Source organism: Fukomys damarensis, unplaced genomic scaffold (assembly GCF_012274545.1).
Source record: "Fukomys damarensis isolate Sample0158 unplaced genomic scaffold, DMR_v1.0_HiC HiC_scaffold_10, whole genome shotgun sequence".
In the NCBI taxonomy this organism is placed as follows: domain Eukaryota; kingdom Metazoa; phylum Chordata; class Mammalia; order Rodentia; family Bathyergidae; genus Fukomys; species Fukomys damarensis.
This window is the reverse complement of record NW_022900922.1, coordinates 36,987,307-37,005,090: the sequence shown is the minus strand read 5'-3', so window position 1 is coordinate 37,005,090 and position 17,784 is coordinate 36,987,307. Positions and strand designations below refer to the sequence as shown.

The 17,784-nt window shown below is 40.3% G+C and overlaps 1 protein-coding gene and 1 pseudogene across 1 annotated transcript in view; both read right to left on the bottom strand.

Annotated features, from left to right (window-relative positions):
• Gmds (GDP-mannose 4,6-dehydratase) overlaps positions 1–17,784 on the bottom strand; it is a 520,891-nt gene that overhangs the window by 366,752 nt on the left and 136,355 nt on the right. The gene's annotated exons all lie outside the window — the stretch shown is intronic.
• The window catches only part of LOC104861537, a 29,080-nt pseudogene continuing 26,128 nt past the window's right edge, over positions 14,833–17,784 (bottom strand).

The window sequence follows — 17,784 nt, the reverse complement described above, 5'->3', positions numbered from 1 at the left end:
GGTTAGGACAATGGGAAACAAACAACAAAGGTAGCGGGGTTTGCTCCTGGGTGAGAAGGAAACCTGGACAGTCTCACATAAGAAAGGCTCTGCTTTTCACTCAGAGCAAGAGAGTAAGTAACACTCGGAAAACTTCAAAGGGTTCAGGAGACTTCGCCTAGTCTTAGACACTGAGCTCTGAGTGTCCAGGACTCTGCAGGCGCTGGGGAGAGCTCTTCTCCTGGGCCTGCTGCACAAGCTGCAGAAGTATGGTGGCAAAGGTGACTGTGCCACATGTGACAGATTAAGCCACTCCCCAGGCTCTGGCATCCCTCCTTGTCTGTTTCAGAATCTGTGGACAGCACATTCAGAACCCAGCCAGTTGCTGCAACTCCCCAGCAACTAGAGACACTTATTTCGGCAGGAAGGTCCTTGACAAGGAAGTGAGTTGGTTTTTCTGGATATTCAAACATCACAGTATAGAACCTTTTAATTTTTATACTCCTAAAATGCTCCCCTGTCACCTAGAAATATGTAATACACTGACTGTTATTATACCAAAGCAACTTTCAGGACCACAGATAACAAGAGCACTTTCTCCCACAGAGTGTGCTCCACACTTTGCGCCACCCTAGACAAGCAGGGGCAGAAGGAGTGGCTGCTCCTCTGCTCCAGGCAGGGATGGAAACTGCTCCTTGCTGCTGCCAGCACCCATCCTCTTGGGCACAGGAGGCTGGGCCCAGCCTCAGGGGTCCCATGGCCCAAATAAGCAGGGCAGGAAGCTAAATGCACAGCAAATACTCAGTAAGGGAAGGAAACAGCTCATATGCAGAGGGGTCACACTCTATGCCTCTAAAGCACAGAATTGGAGATTTATGAGTACAGTGAGAAGCTAGACTGGGAGCTGCTCTGCACTCGGTCCTGCATGGCAGGGAAGGCAACCGCCCTCATGAAGGTTCTTCCCATAGCAGAGAAAGCAGCTCTGTGGTCACAGCACTCTGACGCGGGTCATCCTCCAACAGTCACCCTGCAGGCGCAAGTGTAAGAGAGCACAGTAGGCGGAGGTAGTGGAAGAAGACCTGGTACAAATGCTTGTGAAGTCATTCTCAAGCCCCAAATACCCAGAACAGCACCCGGGACAAAGGTGGTACTGAGAACTATGTGCAGATACATTAGTCCTGGTGATCTTGTCCTTAGGGCAGCAGGACTTTGTTTCACTGTCACTTTCTTTGTGTGGCGAATTCCCCACCACTTGAGCCTCTTCTGCTCTGGGCTAAATCGGAGCTGAACTAGATAGCTCCTGCCCTCTGGAAGTTCTACCCTGGCCCTCGGCTGTTCCCTGGGGCAGGGGCCTGGCACCGCAGAGCTGCGCGGCACATTTCTGAGCTGGCAGCTGCTAAAATAAACCCAAAACCTTAACCACAAAGAGAAAAGGATTTCCATCAAGCGAGAATACAAAGTATATCGGGTTTTTTTATTTATCTCCTCAGAATCACCTTTTGTTATCTCTTTGTTCTTCATTCTCAAACATATCAGAAGCCCCTAGTTTATAACTGTTCACAGAGTTTTATGTAAGAAGTTAAGTTAGAATGTTCTTCTTCATTTCATCTCCAGAACTTTAATCTTTAATGGCTCCTTCTCTTAAAAGCACAGGGCCAAAAGGGTCAAGAGGTTTGAGCTGGCCTGAAAGAAATCTTGTATCTGGAAGTCGGGGTGAGTTTTCTCCTGGGCAGTGAGCTTGGGCTATCATCGCCATCTATGATCATCCACACCGCAACCCCCTGCCCTTCCACCTGTCAGGGAACCCTACATGCCTGGCTTAAAAACACTCTCCTTTAGTGCTGGAAGGAGCTGAAAATAGTAAACTTTGACACGTTCCACCGCCACACTGCTTCACTGAAGTGATGTATGAGCAGCTCACAGAGGAGGAATTTAAGAGCTGGCTTAAGTACGTACTAAAGAATCTGAATAATTTCCTTGTTGCTTCATTTTTTTGCTCAGATTCTTTGGCTCCCAAGACATGTAAATGTGCATTTCCATTTTCTTGTTCTCTTCACACTAAAAATTGCATGGATTATCAAGTCCCAACACATCCACAGATATGAGCACATCTTTCGAACTCTCTCTTCCAACAAGACAAATGTACATAAATCATGATATAAAATTAGTTTGTAAAAGTAGAAGACTATATTCTTAGGTGATATTAACATCTCTTTGGAAAATAATTCTTAGTGTTTCAGCTTTCCCATGAGGGAAATGATTTGCTTATTCCATAGTTTCTAAGCTTATAATTTTCACCAAGTGCCAAGAAGGCAAGCCATAAATAACTCTTCAACAAACATTTATTGGACATTTACCAAGGTCAGTCACCCTGCAGAGTTTGGGAATGGAAAGACAAAGAAAGTGTGATTTTTGTCATTAAGAAAGCCACAATATATCTGGAACACAAACATGAAAAGAAATAAGAACATGACGATCTATTCAATGCACAGTAAGAGCTACAGGTTATTGATAAGCACAGAGGCTTTGAAGAGGAAGTGGCATTTAGGCTGTGGGAGACAGAGGGCGATTCTGCTAGACAGGGTGCAGGACGTGGATCACAGAGGCACAGAGGATTTCTAGGGTGAGGAAGAGATGAGGATTGTACTCATTCATGCTCCAACTTTAAAACATCATGTGGAACACACCATACATAAAATTACCAAAAATACTGACAGCAGCCCTGGAGAGTAGAGGAGGGCACATTCAACAGAAAACTACAGAGCATATGAGCACTGTAAAGCGTGTGTCATCAGGCTGTTCAGGCAAGAATAAGCAGTGCTGAGCTGGTGCAAACGAAACACAGACTGCAGCACAGTCATTCAAGAAGTCACTCCATAAACCCCAACAAGCCCATAAATCCAGCCACCTGGCTGGCTCCACACTGCAGCCAACAGAAACCACGTGATCACGGGATGGACCGGCAAGATGGTGGCCACTCCACACTGCCCTTTCTCCTGCCCTCTTCTCTGCTGTGCTCTTACACTGTTGGCATTGGCCCACAGAAGAGTGGCCAAAAAGCTTAGATGAGATGAAAGCTGGTTTCTTTCTCAACTGTGTAAGTCCAGTTGGTACACAGGGCTAGTAGAAAATCTCCAATTATTAAGGACCACATGTTTTCCACCCACTGTTGCACTTAAGCCCCCAATTCTCATTTCGAAATTTAACTGGGTATGGTACACACCTGTAATCCCTACACTTGGGAGGCTGAGGCAGGAGGAACACAAGTTTAGCCTGAGCTATATGAGATGCTGTAACAAATGGATGAATGAATGTTGCCAGAATTATTTTCCATTTAGGTATTCTTCATCTTTTTTTGTGTTGAAGGGTGTGTGCTTAGGATCAAACTTAGGGCCTCACATTTGCTAAGCACATAATTTATCACTGAGCTAAAGGCCCAGCACTCCCTTCTTTTTTTTTAATTCTTCCAAGGAGTTTGCACACATCAGTTCTACTGAAAGCAACTTCTTAGAATGTAAACACAGCTAAGAGGCGAAATAAAAAATACACCTATTGTGGAAGGACGTGTACTCACACAAAAATTGAGAATTCCATTAGTCAGATGAGGGAGAACAGAGACTGGGGACAGCAAGCTCTTCTGACATGCTACCTAGGCAGATTTCCAAAGCGCAAGATGCCAGCCTTTTCCTTGGAACAGCGCTCATTTTCCAGCACATCTTTTGATACCCACAGGTGGTCAGCCTGGCCAGGGGGTCTCCGTTGAGCTGCTTCCCCCTCTTCCCACTCAATGTGCTCTGACAGAAGGGCTGGGGCAGCATCAATGCAGAAAAAGCGGGGTTGCTGCAAAGCTGGCCCTGCAGAAGGAATGCGGTCCCTGCCATTGGCTGCTCTTAAGAAACCAGAAGCTTCACAGCTCTGGGATGTCTGCTCTGGGAAAACGGCATCAGAATGCAGAAACAGAAAGGTCTCACTCAGCATCCTCAGTGTTCCCAGTGGGGTCGTGACCTCGCGTCTGTTTCCAAGGGATGCACCCACAGAGGAAGGCCACCATTTGGCCCAGGGACCCCTGAGGAACTCATCCCCGCTGGCCATTTGGTGGGCAGAGCCCCCCTGGAGAGAGCAAATGAGACTGCCTGTGCTGAGGCGCTCACTGACTGCCAACACCACCCAGTGTGCACCTCCCTCTCTAAGCAGAAGCAGGCAGGAAGAGCCTTGGACCCTGCAGGAACATCAGTACCCATACAGGAGGAGGGGAAAGTAGGCTCAGTACCCATTAAAAGGCCCTTCCTAAACACCCCACACCTTAGAGCAGGGAGAAGCCATCATGGAAAATAGGTTCAGGCCCAAGAAGCTCCCAGGGCTAAAGCCAGTAACTTAGGGAAGACCCTAGGCAAACAAGTGAACATGGAGGAAAATCAAATTTTTGATTTAGAAGATCAACTGAACATAGACCTCAATGTAGAGAAAAAATAAGAAACAACACCACATTCAGGAGATTCACTGTATAAAAATTTATGGATGAAAGAGCAGGAATAAATAGAATGAAAATTTTCCCTGTGGATAAAGGACCCATTAAGTGCCATGCAAGAATACTGATGGTAGACCACATATACCCAAACTCCTGGTGAAAGGGATAAATATAAAGGAAATTGGACCCAGTGGCATTCACCTGTAATCCCAGCTATTCTGGAGGCTGAGGCTAGGAAATCTAAGTTCAAGGCCAGCCTGGTCAATTTAGTGAAATGCTATTTCAAAAAACAAAAATCAAAAACAAACAAAGGTGAGGGATGTAGCTGAGTGGTAGAATACTTGCCTGGCATTCCCTACTCCTTGGGTTCCATTCCCGGGAGTGGGGGGGAGACAGAATAAAATCAAATGAATACACTATTAAGAAATATAGAAAGAAAAGAAAAGGAGAAGAAAGAAGGTGTGTGATAGGGAGAGAAAAGACAAATATAAAGGCTAAAAACAGAGCAATAATCATGAAAACCTGAGGGAAAAGATTATGACCCTAGAGTTGAGATATAACATTAAGAGAGAACATAAAGGAAAACTACTTTTTAAAACAAGATTTAAATATGATGCCACTAAATGCAAAATATTTCTTAGGAAGAACTGCAGAAAAACGTACAAATAAGCAAGTTGCTCAGTGAAGATAAAGATTATAATTAGTCTAAACCATGTTCAGCACATTAGCTGTGCAATTAATGGCAACTATTCAGAAAAATGCTAATAAGAAAGGCGTAATGAGTTAGTAACAAACATATAAATTATTTCTGCAAGCTTTATTTTTTTCTACTAAGTTTATTGGTACATTTAAGGTAAACAATACAGTTATATTCATCATTGGAATCTTGTACCTTTACATGATATTATCTTGGTTCAAACTTTAAGATTCAAGTAGAAGTTGACAGGCAAGCAAAAGCAAGCACAAGATTTCTTTCCATCCCTGGCAAAGATTAGTGAGATGAAAATATGTTAAGGCCCTGGAATGGAACGGTGTAAGTATTCTTCTGAGAAATGACCAAGAAAATAGCTAGAATGCAGAACTCAGGAGGGAAACAACTTACAGAGAATTAGATCCCTAAGAGACACCACCAAAAATGAAGATAAGAAACAAAAAAGATGGAGAACACAGATCTTATAAAAGAAGAAATGCAATACAGGCATTAGGGCAAATATATTAATATTGAAAACAAATATAAGGGCCTCAAGTTAGACTGAAAACTGAGAGATAAACAAATGTTAATAAAAGTGAAGTAGCAATGGTATTGTCAACACCAAATAAAGTGTATTTCAAGAAAATGGCACTAATGAGGAAAAATGGAATGGAATGTAAGGTATAATATGTTTAAAAGTCTAGACTATACAAAGATTGAACATTACGGACATAAAGAAAAGTAGTCTCCAAGTGTGTAAAGTGAAAATAAATAGAAGCTGAAGCAGACTCAGACAAGACAATTTCATCTGGTGATGTCTAGGTGACATCACCGAATCTGGAAGAGTAAGCAGTCGAAAGAACACAAAGCAGGCGGGAGGGAGGGGGGCAGAGGGCACCAGACAGGACAGCCGGAGAGCACTGTGGGAGAACAGGCTCAGAAAGGGCCAGACCCCAGGGGAACCAGGGCTGGAATGAGAGGCAGGGGTGGGAGAGGCTGGTTGGGCCGTGGGCACCAGCTAGAGTGGGATTTTGATTTCCCTGGCAAGACGGGTACGCTGATGTCTCCGTGAAATGAAGCTACAAATGCTGCACAGGGAATGGAGAACAGCAGGGAGCAGAGCACATCTACCTGAGGAGAGCCACAAGCTCAGGACAGCACTGGGTGTCACACCTCTCTTTACCCAGTGCTGGAGCTCAGGTCCTTCGGAAGCAGCCAGGAGAAAGGTGTGCAATGGCACACACACTTGCCCTAATGCACCTGCGGCCCTCGGATTTCAAGGACAAAATAGTGTTAGGAAGGGAAGCCAACTGTGCTTTTTGTGTACACATATCATATCATATCATATCATATCATATCATATCGTATCACATATATGAAGATACCATTGAGAGTTTAATATTTTCAGAAAGTATATATTTTATGAGTGGTAAAATTTATCTGTAAGTACTTAAACCTATTAGTAAATCCCTGTGATATTTCGCTGACCTCTCTGAGGCCCGGTTACTAGTGACAGCTTTTTGCAACTATCACCACAGTCCAGTCACTACATCTTAATCATTCAAAAGAAACTCTGTATCCACAGCAGTCACTCCCCTAACTTCCACCTGTCCCTCCTCACTTAGGCAGCCACTACTCAACTTTGTCTCTGTGACATATTTTGGACACAAAGTGATCTTTTGTGAATGCCTTCTTTCTTTTCCTGTTGTGCTTAAGTCTCCTCCATACTGTAACAAGTATCAGTATTTCGCTTCTTTTTATGGCTAATTAATAACCCCTTGTATATCAAAGTGCAACATTTTGTTCAGCCATTCACCAGCCAGCATTTGGGTTGTTTCCCTCTTTTAGCTACTAGAATAATGCTGCTGTAACATTTTGCACAAGGTTTTGTGTGAGCCTCTGCTTCCATCTCTCCTGGGTTGATAACCAAGAGAGGAGTTGCTGGATTGTAGGCAGCTCGAGCTGACTCGTAAGAAGAGCTGCTGACTACTCCCAAAGGTAGCTGCACAGGTTTACTAGATTTATAGCAGTGTCCTGGGCTCTCCTCTCGTTTCTTTGCCCATGCCTTGTCATTATCTCACTTGTGCATTCTGCTCAGTTTACCGGATATGAAGCGGTTTTATTTACACTGCCCCACTGACTAACGATGTAAAGTGTGTTAGTCAGTGTTCCGTCACTTCAGCAAAATCATTTCAGCTCTCAGTTGTGGAGGTTCCAGTCCACAGCCCACTGGGCCTGGTGCTCTGGGCCTGTGGTGAGGGAGCAGGGTGGTAGCAGTAGGGAACTCTTGGCGGAGCATAATCCCTTGTTGACGGGGAAACAGATGAGAGGAAGAAGAAAGGACTAAGACCGTCTCAACAACGCACTCCTAAAGACACAAGGAACTTCCTGCAGGCCCCACTGTCAGGGAACCACACCGCCAGCATATGGGCTTTGGGGGACATTTAAGACCCAAATTATAGCATCCACCATTTATGTATCTTTGCTTTTTTTAAATCTAAGAAATGTCCTTCTAATCTTTGTCCACTTTTTACTTGGACTATTTATCTTGGTGTTATTAAATTTTAAGTTTTTATATATTCTAGATATGCATCTTTTATTTGATATAAGCTTTGCAAACAGCTTCCATTATGTGAGTTGGTGAGTGTGTGTGTGTGTGTGTGTGTGCGTGTGTGTGTGTTACTGGCGACTGAATCTAGGACCTTTGAAGTGAGCTACATCCCTAGCCCTTTCCTTCACTTTTTTTTTTTCAATTTAAGACAGGGTCTCACTAAGCTGCTAAGTTACCTACACTGGGCTTAAACTCTCTATCTTCCTGTCTCAGCCTCCAAGAGTGCTGGGATTATAGCTGTATATACCATCATGCCCAGCTTCTTCATAGCATCTTTTGAAGCACAAAATTTTGAAATATGGATGAAGTCCAATTCATCAATATTTTCTTTCTTTTCCTACTTGTACTTTTTGGTGTCATAACTAAATATCAATCAACAAACCTGTGATTCTGAAGATGCTTTCTATGTTTCTTGTAAGAGTTTTATAGTTTTATCTTTTGTATGTTATCTCTAAAACTGAGAAGCAGATTCTAAAATTGCAAAGGACTCCGAATAACCAATAAAATATTGAAAAAAATACAAATAACTACACTTGAAATAAAATTGTATTCAACATCTACCTAATGAGTGGCTAACACCTTGAATTCCATCTAAAATGGATCCTAAACTCAATTAAGTATTGTTTTCACAAAGTGGTGCTATAAAATAATGCAAGGAAGATCTATCACTCTTACCTGTGCGTGGAAAAGTTCTTGGTATAACAGGTTATTTTGAAAAGTTGTGATTCTTTAAGAACCTATTTTCTAACTATGAAAAGTCAGGGAACAAATAATACATTTAAAATGAGGAGTCCTTGTCTGAACATGTAGAACATTGGCTAGCACAAGACAAGATCGTACAACAGAGCACATGATAATAAAATGAGTGTTTCCTAACCTAACACACTTGTAAAGGAATGTCAGAGAGAAAATCAGAGTCCAACCATGGGATGATTTACAGCCTTAGTCATAACTGCTCTGGGTACAGAGAAAACCATGATGATAATGTGCCTGACGGATGGTGATGATGATGATATATATTTATGTGGCATCAGAACCCTGCTGAGGTAGCTATGATCTGCTTCATGTTCTCTGTATCCCTCTGAGTTACGGAGGGAGAACATATTATTTCAATTTCACAAATTGGGAAGCCATAAATAAAATAATTCACTTAAAATTCCAATGAGTCAAAGTACTGCCAAACTCAATGATCAGTGAAAGCAATATGGCCATTAAATAATAAATTTAGAAGCGGTTGTCATTTATACTGTGCTTAAAAAATTCTGTGACAAAAATTAAAACAGAAATTTCCAAGAGGCGGCAGCATCAGGAGCAGCAGCAGCAGCAAACTCCAAAGGCACCTGGTTGAGTCAGACTCACTGGGAATGAGGGGCTGCACAGGACCATTTTCCTTAATCACCAAACATCTGCCTTACAATCTCAACAGTAGAAATGGAATACAAAATAATTTAGTAAGTTCTTGAAGTTTGAAAGATGCCTTGCAATGGCAAAAGATGTAAACCACCTCAGGAATAAACTGACATCTTTCAAAAATGCTAGGGGAAGTATTTCCCTAGCCTTGGCCCTAGCCAAGGGCCAATGCCCATTATTTTATGCTGTTCCATCAGCATGACTGGTGAAAAGCCAATATTAAGTATTGCTATTTTGGAATGTAGACATTCACTCTACATTACATCATGACCTGAGGACAGACTGGGGTTAGCTCAGTGGTAGAGCACTTGCACCTCAACCACAAGCTGATAGGATATTCACATGGCATCCTGAATCAAATGGTACAGACTTAAATGTCCCACCATTATAGTTCAGCTTACGGAGAAGCTTTCTCTCTGAAAGCGGACAAAGCATTCAGAGGTCACTGAAATAAAAATTAATCTGAATGTGCATTTGTACACTTAGAATTATTCATTAAACCTTTTAGAGTATACCCATTGCCAAAAGGCCAAAGCGAAAGGCTGTTCCATTAGACCAACAATTAAAATATGTTTATTAGTCATAAAACACCTACTCCCTTTAAAGACAGATGTAGATTTAAAGCAGCCAAGCTTCCAGAGAACATTTTCTGGGTAGAAGGCTCAGTGGAAATCACAAGCCATGGAAGCCATCAAGAGGCCACTACCAGGGCTGGGGCTGTAGCTCAGTGGTACAGAGTGTGCTCAGTGTGTGCAGGGCCATGTATGGGCTCAACTGTATGTATGTTGATCTCCTCCCAAGGCCATTTGAAATAGCTACCTGTTACTACTTCAAAACAACTCCAAATTTGAGAACAGAACTTAGCCACTTTTTGAATTTTATAATTTTCTATAATAACAACTAATTAAAAATACAAATGTTGGGCTGGGGATTCAGCTCAGGGGTTCCTCCACCTGCTTTGAAAGCTCAGGGACTGGAGTTCAATCCCTAGTACCAAAAAAAAAAAAAAAATTTTTTTTTTTGTGTCATCCTAAGTCTTTCTACACATTACCAGACATTATATTCCAGAAACCTTGCCAGTCCAGGAGCTGCTAGACACAGGGGACATGACACAGATTCTGTACTTTGGGGTGGGCTCAATATTCTCCTGACTGAAGTCTTCTGAACCATCCTGGGTCTTGCGGCTAAAATGGAAGTTCTAGACTTCTAGGACCACTGTTTAGGTTACAAGAAAGAAGTCTTCACTGATGCTGCTTACAATTGTGTGGAAAAGTGATGGAAATAAGGAATAAAGAATAAAATCAGCCAAGACACACCCCAATGCTGAGCAAATTTTAAGTGTGTTTCTCATATTTGGATTTAATACCAATATTTTGGAAATTATTTCAGCTAATATTTGACCTTTGCCACTGAAACCTATCTTTAAAATTAAACGACTACAATTACACTAATAAAATGTTACACATTATCAATCCACAGATTTAGTAACTAGATAAGGGTGAACTGCAATGAATGTGTAGATCATTTATAAGTATGCGAGAGCTGCTCAAGTACTTAAGAAGTGCTTAAGGGTACTTATAAACAAAGTCCTATTTTAAGTAGTTTGAACATCCTAGCTAAAATCTTGTTTGCTCTATTAGTTTGCTTAGTGGAACTTTTTTCAGCGACTGTTATGGTGAGTTTTAATAAGGCTTGTGTCTGGAACAGCTCAAATCCTGACTCAATGGGGCCTGGATTAATAAGGTTTTAAATTACCGCAAAATACAAGACCTTGTGCAAGATGTTAAGTAACACTAGGATTCAGGGAATTCAACCGTATGGTCCAAGCTAGAGGTAAGAAAATTCTAGTCAGAGCCAGTCTATAATGGCCATTTACCTCTCAGAAAACAATTGCCTCTTTATGACTTCAACTCTGTAAGGGAAAAAGTAGAGAGAAATTTATGTGTTCTAGAATGGACAGAGACCAGAGTTACAACTTAAATCAACTAACATTCTGATATGTGAAATCTGGTTTAACAGTTTTAGTTGTGTTGGCTTATTCTCAAAAGAAATCTAGGTAAAACAGAGCAAAGCCTAAGTCCCGGTCTGTCACTTTCTTCACTCTGTCAGGACCACTGCTTCACCTTCTTGCTCTCCCATTAACCAACTTACAGCCAGCCATTTGTCTTCTCCATTCCTACTTGCAGTACGTACAACCCTCAGAGACACCGGAAACACACCAACTGGCACACACTTTAAATGCCCAGCTTCTGAACTCAGCTGGATCCTCAACACCACTTGCTACGCCTTTCGACTGCTCCTGAAATACTGTATACTCCTTTGGTGACTTTCTCTGTGCCACAAACTCTGATCATTTCTAACAAGGTTCCTTTCACCCCAGACGCTCTTACCTCTGGGTGTTCCCAAAGGCTAGTTGCCCCTCATACAACTCATTCTACCATAATGACTTCTTCACATTCAGTTACCACTCAATAAATAACTGTAAAGTCCTCCTTTCTAAATCAACTATCACCTGAGCCAGCTGCCTCCAGTCGCATAGTCACATTCGCGAGATGTAGAAACAATCAAATCCAAATTTCTTCAGTGACAGAGAAAGAAGTGACTTCTAAATCTCTGCTCAGTAACACATTTCTCAGCAATTGCTATAAGACAGAATGTTTAAGTATTGACAGATAAACCTAAAAATGAATATTATATGTATACTTTATATTAACTTTATATATTATATATATTTTATATTAACTGAAAAAAGCACTTTTCAATATCATTCAATATCTGTCATCCCACCAAACATTTCTACCATCTTTTCTACTCTGTAACCAAAAAAGCTGCTTTTTTGTTTGTTTGTTTTTAGGTAATACACACTGTATGTTCTATGTAGGAGGAAATTACTAATCTGTTATATAATTTCGTTTCTTAAAACTTTTCCTAGGGGCAGAAAGAAATGACATTAAAGAAAATTCCACATGCAATATTCTTTGACCTCTCGAAAACACAATAGAAAATAACAGTAATAGTGGCACAGCCTGATCTGAGCAAGTTGTTATGGGTGGGGTAACTGCAGAACGCTCATCATTCAACAGCTTCAAGGCAGGAAAAGTAGGGCAGTGCCTCAGACTCCACCAGGCGCCAATCACTATGAAACCAAACCCTGAAGAGCTCACCAGTCTTTTCTGTTCTTTTTGGGGGTGTGGTAGGGTTGGGGATAAGCAGACCAAGGGGATGCAAAATACACGTGGTGAATGACAGCCAAAAGTAAACAATACTAGGAGGTCACACCTGAGCGCTGATGCAACTGAACTTGGACATTCTTACCCAAACCTGGGCACTCCAGAGAATACTCTCTCTCCAGTTATTTACATCTAAAACATTCTATGAAAAATTAAGCTTTTAAATACATAAATTTCCTCTTGATGCTTCCATTTTTTTTCTTCCACACGAAAGAAGATTACATTGGTTATATTTTGTTTTTGAAGTTTAAAGTCATTGCACTGTCGAAAATATTAATTTTCTTTTTTGTTTCTGCTTTTCTTCTTATTTACTTCACTACTCACTGTATGAAAAGCAAGTTATTGGATTTGATATTCACTTTATAAAAATAAAATAGGAAACAAGACATGCTAACTATTGTTAATCTCATTTTATAGCCAGCACTTCATTTAACCCTTATAACAATCCAATGTGTGCCACTATTATTCTAACTTAGCACAGGAAAATGCTCACATTTATATGAAGTTCTACTTCTTGACTGGTCAGTTGCATTTAGCAATTCATCTTGGGAAACTTCACATGTACTCCTGTCTACACCATCCATTTCAAATTGTGTTGGTAACCAAGCAAGCTCATTAATCATGTAAAAGCCAGGCTACTCAAATACATAAATTGGATAATGGACGGCATTTCTCCCCCTCAACTGTCTCAATTTCCAAAACTCATCTTTTATTTTTCTTTCAACTATAAAAACTATTTCATTCTATTGTCCATGATGACTTGAAGATCACCTTGCTGAAGAAGCCAGCAGCTTTCCATGACTCAGAGAAGTACACAGACACAGAACATCACAATGTAAAACAAGAAGGTAATCTCCAGACTCCCAAAGATACAGAAAAGCAGACATTGTCACTTCGACTCATTTTTTCACAATGCCCCAAATGAACTTAAGGAACATATTAGGAAAGTTTTCTCACTGCAAGAGATGATAGAAGGGTAAAAGTATATTCTATGCTAATCAGGGCCTACAGCAGAAGAAAATCATGAACAGTACATTTCCCATCAGAGCAAGTACGGGCCTGTGTCCAAGCAAATGACATCTCAGACACTTAGACAAAAAGAGGTCTTTGAGTCTAAGTAGGAGAAGTCTTATCTCTTGAAATAACACTATAAAAGGAGTTTCTTTTTACCATCTACATTTTAAGGAAAAGAAAAACAATTCATAACTATAGACGGTTCAAAGGATTTTATAGTTCTAACACTCAAAAAGGAATTCTAATTTTTGTACTGGTAAATAAAGGACTCAAGAAGGACATGAGCCCAGCTAAGGTCTCGGAAAGACAGCTACAAGAAGCCCTGGTGAAGCTCCTCCTCCACTAGGAGGCTCAGGGAGGTCCCCTGGAAGCTAGGGGAGTGAGGGAGAGGGAAAGCAGGGGAGGATAGGAAGGACTAGGGGGAAGAGCACTTAGAATCCTAAGTGAAGCCCAGGACTCCTGGATTTAACTCAAAAGACAATGGAGTTCTTGTAAAAGCCACTGGTACATTCAAAGCAGCAGAGATGTGTCAACATGGGATAAAGTAGGGCAAAGAAGAATAAATCCACTGCTGAAACCAAAACATCAGAAAGAAAGGAGATAAAAATATGAAGGAAAGAAACTAAAAATGCAAAAATGCCTATTGAAATGTGATAAAGGCTGCTAATGTCAATTAGAAATGGAAAATTAACAATGTGATCTTTATTTCTACCAGTAGAATTACACAGTATCAGAAAATGTTACTGTACCCCCCAGAAGGGTCAGCTCTATTTATTTTGATCAGAGCCTCAATGGTCAACAAAAAAGCCAAGTTATCTCAATGTTGCTGAAATGCAAAAACAGTATTTCAAGATATAATGACTTAAAACTTCATAATGTGATGATGATTATAATCCTCCAGATCCAAGAAAACTAATAAACCTGCGCAAGATAAACATGGATAAAACCCCATAGCACATCACAGTTGAATTACTGTAAGCTAGCAATACAGAGAAAATGTTACAAATAAAAGGGAAAGACCTACAGGGAAATAGACAAGAATGAAGACTACTTGTCAGAAATGATATAAAATAGAATATATGTTTTAATGTATGTCCACCGACCTTCCAAAACAAAGACTTTAGTTCAGACAAATAAGAACTGAGAAATTCATTACCAGCAGGCTGATACAACCAGACTCGTAAATATTTAGGCTGAGCAAAAATTGTATCAAATGATACACACAGTTCCAAAAATGTTCCATCTGTGCAAAAAAATGAAGATCAAAAGTGATAGAGATGTAAAAAAAAAAAGTAACATTTAAAAAAAATTAAAATAAAAAATAATACAAGTATATTGTGGCATTAGAACATATTGGAAAAACTCTAACCCTAACCTTTACCTACCTTTTAAGGAACTGCCAGATGGCTTTCAAAGTGGCCACACCACTTTACACCCACAGCAGCAGTGAGTAAGGCTCTAGCTCCCTTACATCTTCACCCTTGGTATTACTGTCCTTGACAGCAGCCATCCTCATAGGTGCGAAGTAGCGTATCTCACTGTTTGCATTTACACTTCCCTGATGGTTATGACGTTTTTGTGGGCTTATTGGCCACTGACAATGCACAGAAATACAAATGATATTCTATATTAGTCTTATATCCTGAATCTCTGCTGAACTCATTAATTAGCTGTATTAACTTCTAGTGTATTCCTTGGGATCATCTACACGGAACACAATCGTTTATCATCTCCAAATGGAGGCAATCCTCCTTCTAATGTGGCTGCCTGCTGTTCTTTGCCTGGGTGAGAAGCTCCACTGCTGAACAGATGTGGACAGGGCCAGGCCTTCTCCTGCTGCTCACCTTGGAGAGAGCACGTGCACTCAGTCAGCTGTGAGCCTTTGGTAGATACCCTTTTCCGCTAGGGAAGCTTCATTCCTAGTTTGCTGAGGACTAGTGTGAAACGGGTGTTGGATTTTTTTAAATGTCCGATTTTCTCAATGTCTGCAGAAATGATTGTGTTTTCTATTCTTTGGTCTACTAATTGGCTGTATTAGGTCTGTCAAACTATGGATAGTCCTAGGTTAAATCCCACTTGGTCACGGTGTATAATCCTTCTTATGTGTTATTGCATTCAGTCTGTATTTAACATTTTTCATGTACTCAAACTGATATTGGTATATGATTTTTTTCTTGGGACATTTCTGCCTGGTTTTTGATGTTTAACCTAAAATTTTAAATTGGCAAAAGTCCAGAAAACTACAAGTCTTAGAAGTGTGTTTATATGACTGATACTGTATACATTTATAGCATTTTTCCCAAGAAAATGGTATTTTGAGGAGGTTATCCTTAGGAATTATAGAAGTATGCAAAAAAAAAAGAAAACCCTGAGAATTTGTACATTATATGTCAACATTAACTATATTTACATAAAGGTTATAATTCAGGAGTAAATACTACACATGTATGTGTATATTGATTATCAAAGATAACATACAGAATACTAAACAGCAAATTTTAGAAGCAAAAGTAAAATAAAAATGAACAAATATTTTAATAATTTCTCAGTTCTACTATTTAAATAAAGGACAGTGAATTCCAATTAAAAAATATTCTTGGGGGAGCAAAGTTTTAGCTTAACTTTGTAAAAATATTAAAATAAATACCAGTAACACCAATAAATACCAATGCTTTGATATAGCATGGAAAAACACTTCAATGAATTCAGGAGCATATATATTTTAAAAATCAAAGAGCCCCTTATCGGTAACAAGGTTTTAATAAAATAGACGCTAACTGAGGGAAATCACTAATACTAAATAAAAGGAATTCAGTGGTTGTTTAAAAGTTAAAATAAATGCCTAAAGACAGAATATGACACCATTAGGATAAAAAATTATCTGAAAACAACACATCTACTCTTAAAAGAAGAAATTTTGCCTAAGTCATACATCAATAGATTTACTATTTTCCTTAAACAGTACAGAGTGTTGCTTTAAAAAAATAAAACCTAAGACTGAATGTGTGCTTATCTACCAGTATATATGGAAAATAAAACAAATGTGGAAGATTTTTTGAAAAAATCATTTTCCTCTTAGTTTCTGTGGCCACTCTACCCCCAGCTGAGACGGCTTCAAGCTTCCTCCTTCTCCCAGCTGCTCCTCCTGCATTTGGCTTTAATCAGGTGCAGAGCAGGAACTCAACATCCTGTTGCCTTACTCTGATTAGGAGGAGTCAAATTCTACAAATTGGCAGGTTTCTGCTTGTAGTGATTCTATTTGATGAATCATTTGCTTTTAAGTATTTGAAAAAGGGCCATTAGTGAAGCAGCAGCCCAGCTTGTTGCTATTTTCCGGTCTATTTATAACCAGCCACTCCAAGGAGCCAAATGCTGATCCTCTTTATCTACTGAGCCTAAAATTTAGGAATGCGGCAGAGAAGAATAGCTAACTTTGAAATAAAAACAGTAGTCACCAACAGCTCAGACATGTGTGGTGGTCTTGAGGTCATTAAAATAGTAAGTCAACAAAAAAATCTAGGTGCCTTTCTTTTTTCCTAGTAAACAAGCATGAAGTAAATCTTTAAAAGGCACAGTCCAGGAAAAAAAAAAAACCTACAGAAATTAAATGCTATTAACAGGACATGCAGACTTAATGGTACAAGGTAAAAAAGAGACAAAAGGAAACATAAACAGTAAAGAATCTATGGCCCTTTTACTCTCCAGGTCTTTCCTAAAACTCTAATCTCAGACAAAAGGTAGCGGTTACTCGGTGTTATGGTTTGTGTGTAGATGTCCCCCAGAACCTCATGCAGGTGAGGTAGGACTTTCTTTTTCAGAGGTATTGAAGCTGGAATCTGGTTAAGGGTGTGTGATTATTGAACCACTACAGATGAGTGATTGGTTTTGCACCACCCTAATCCCAGAAGTCTGGATGGGATAAAAGAGGCAGAAAGACAGGTGAAGGTCTCTTGTTGCTTTTCTGGTCTACCCACAGGGTATTTTGCCTCAACAACGACAGAAAAATAAGTACCACTCTTGGGCAAGTAGAATCTAGCAATTATTTGTATCCACTAATGACGCTCCACGTAAGCCCCCACAACCACCCACCCACCCATAGAAACATCTCCTCCTACACCACCGTCACTCCACACCACACCACATGTCCCACACGCAGCTCCAGTAACTCACAGTGAAGGACACTAACAATGCACATACAACCCAGCTGGCAGGGTGGCAAGAAGTCAGACTTCCTCACCTGTATGGTTTCGATTTCGAGATTTCAAAATGACAGTTAGGGGCCAGGGATTTAGCTCAGGGGTTCTGCCACCTGCCTTGCAGGTACAAGGGCCCAAGTTTGATCCCCAGTAACAAAAAAAAAAAAAAAAAAAAAAAAAAAAAA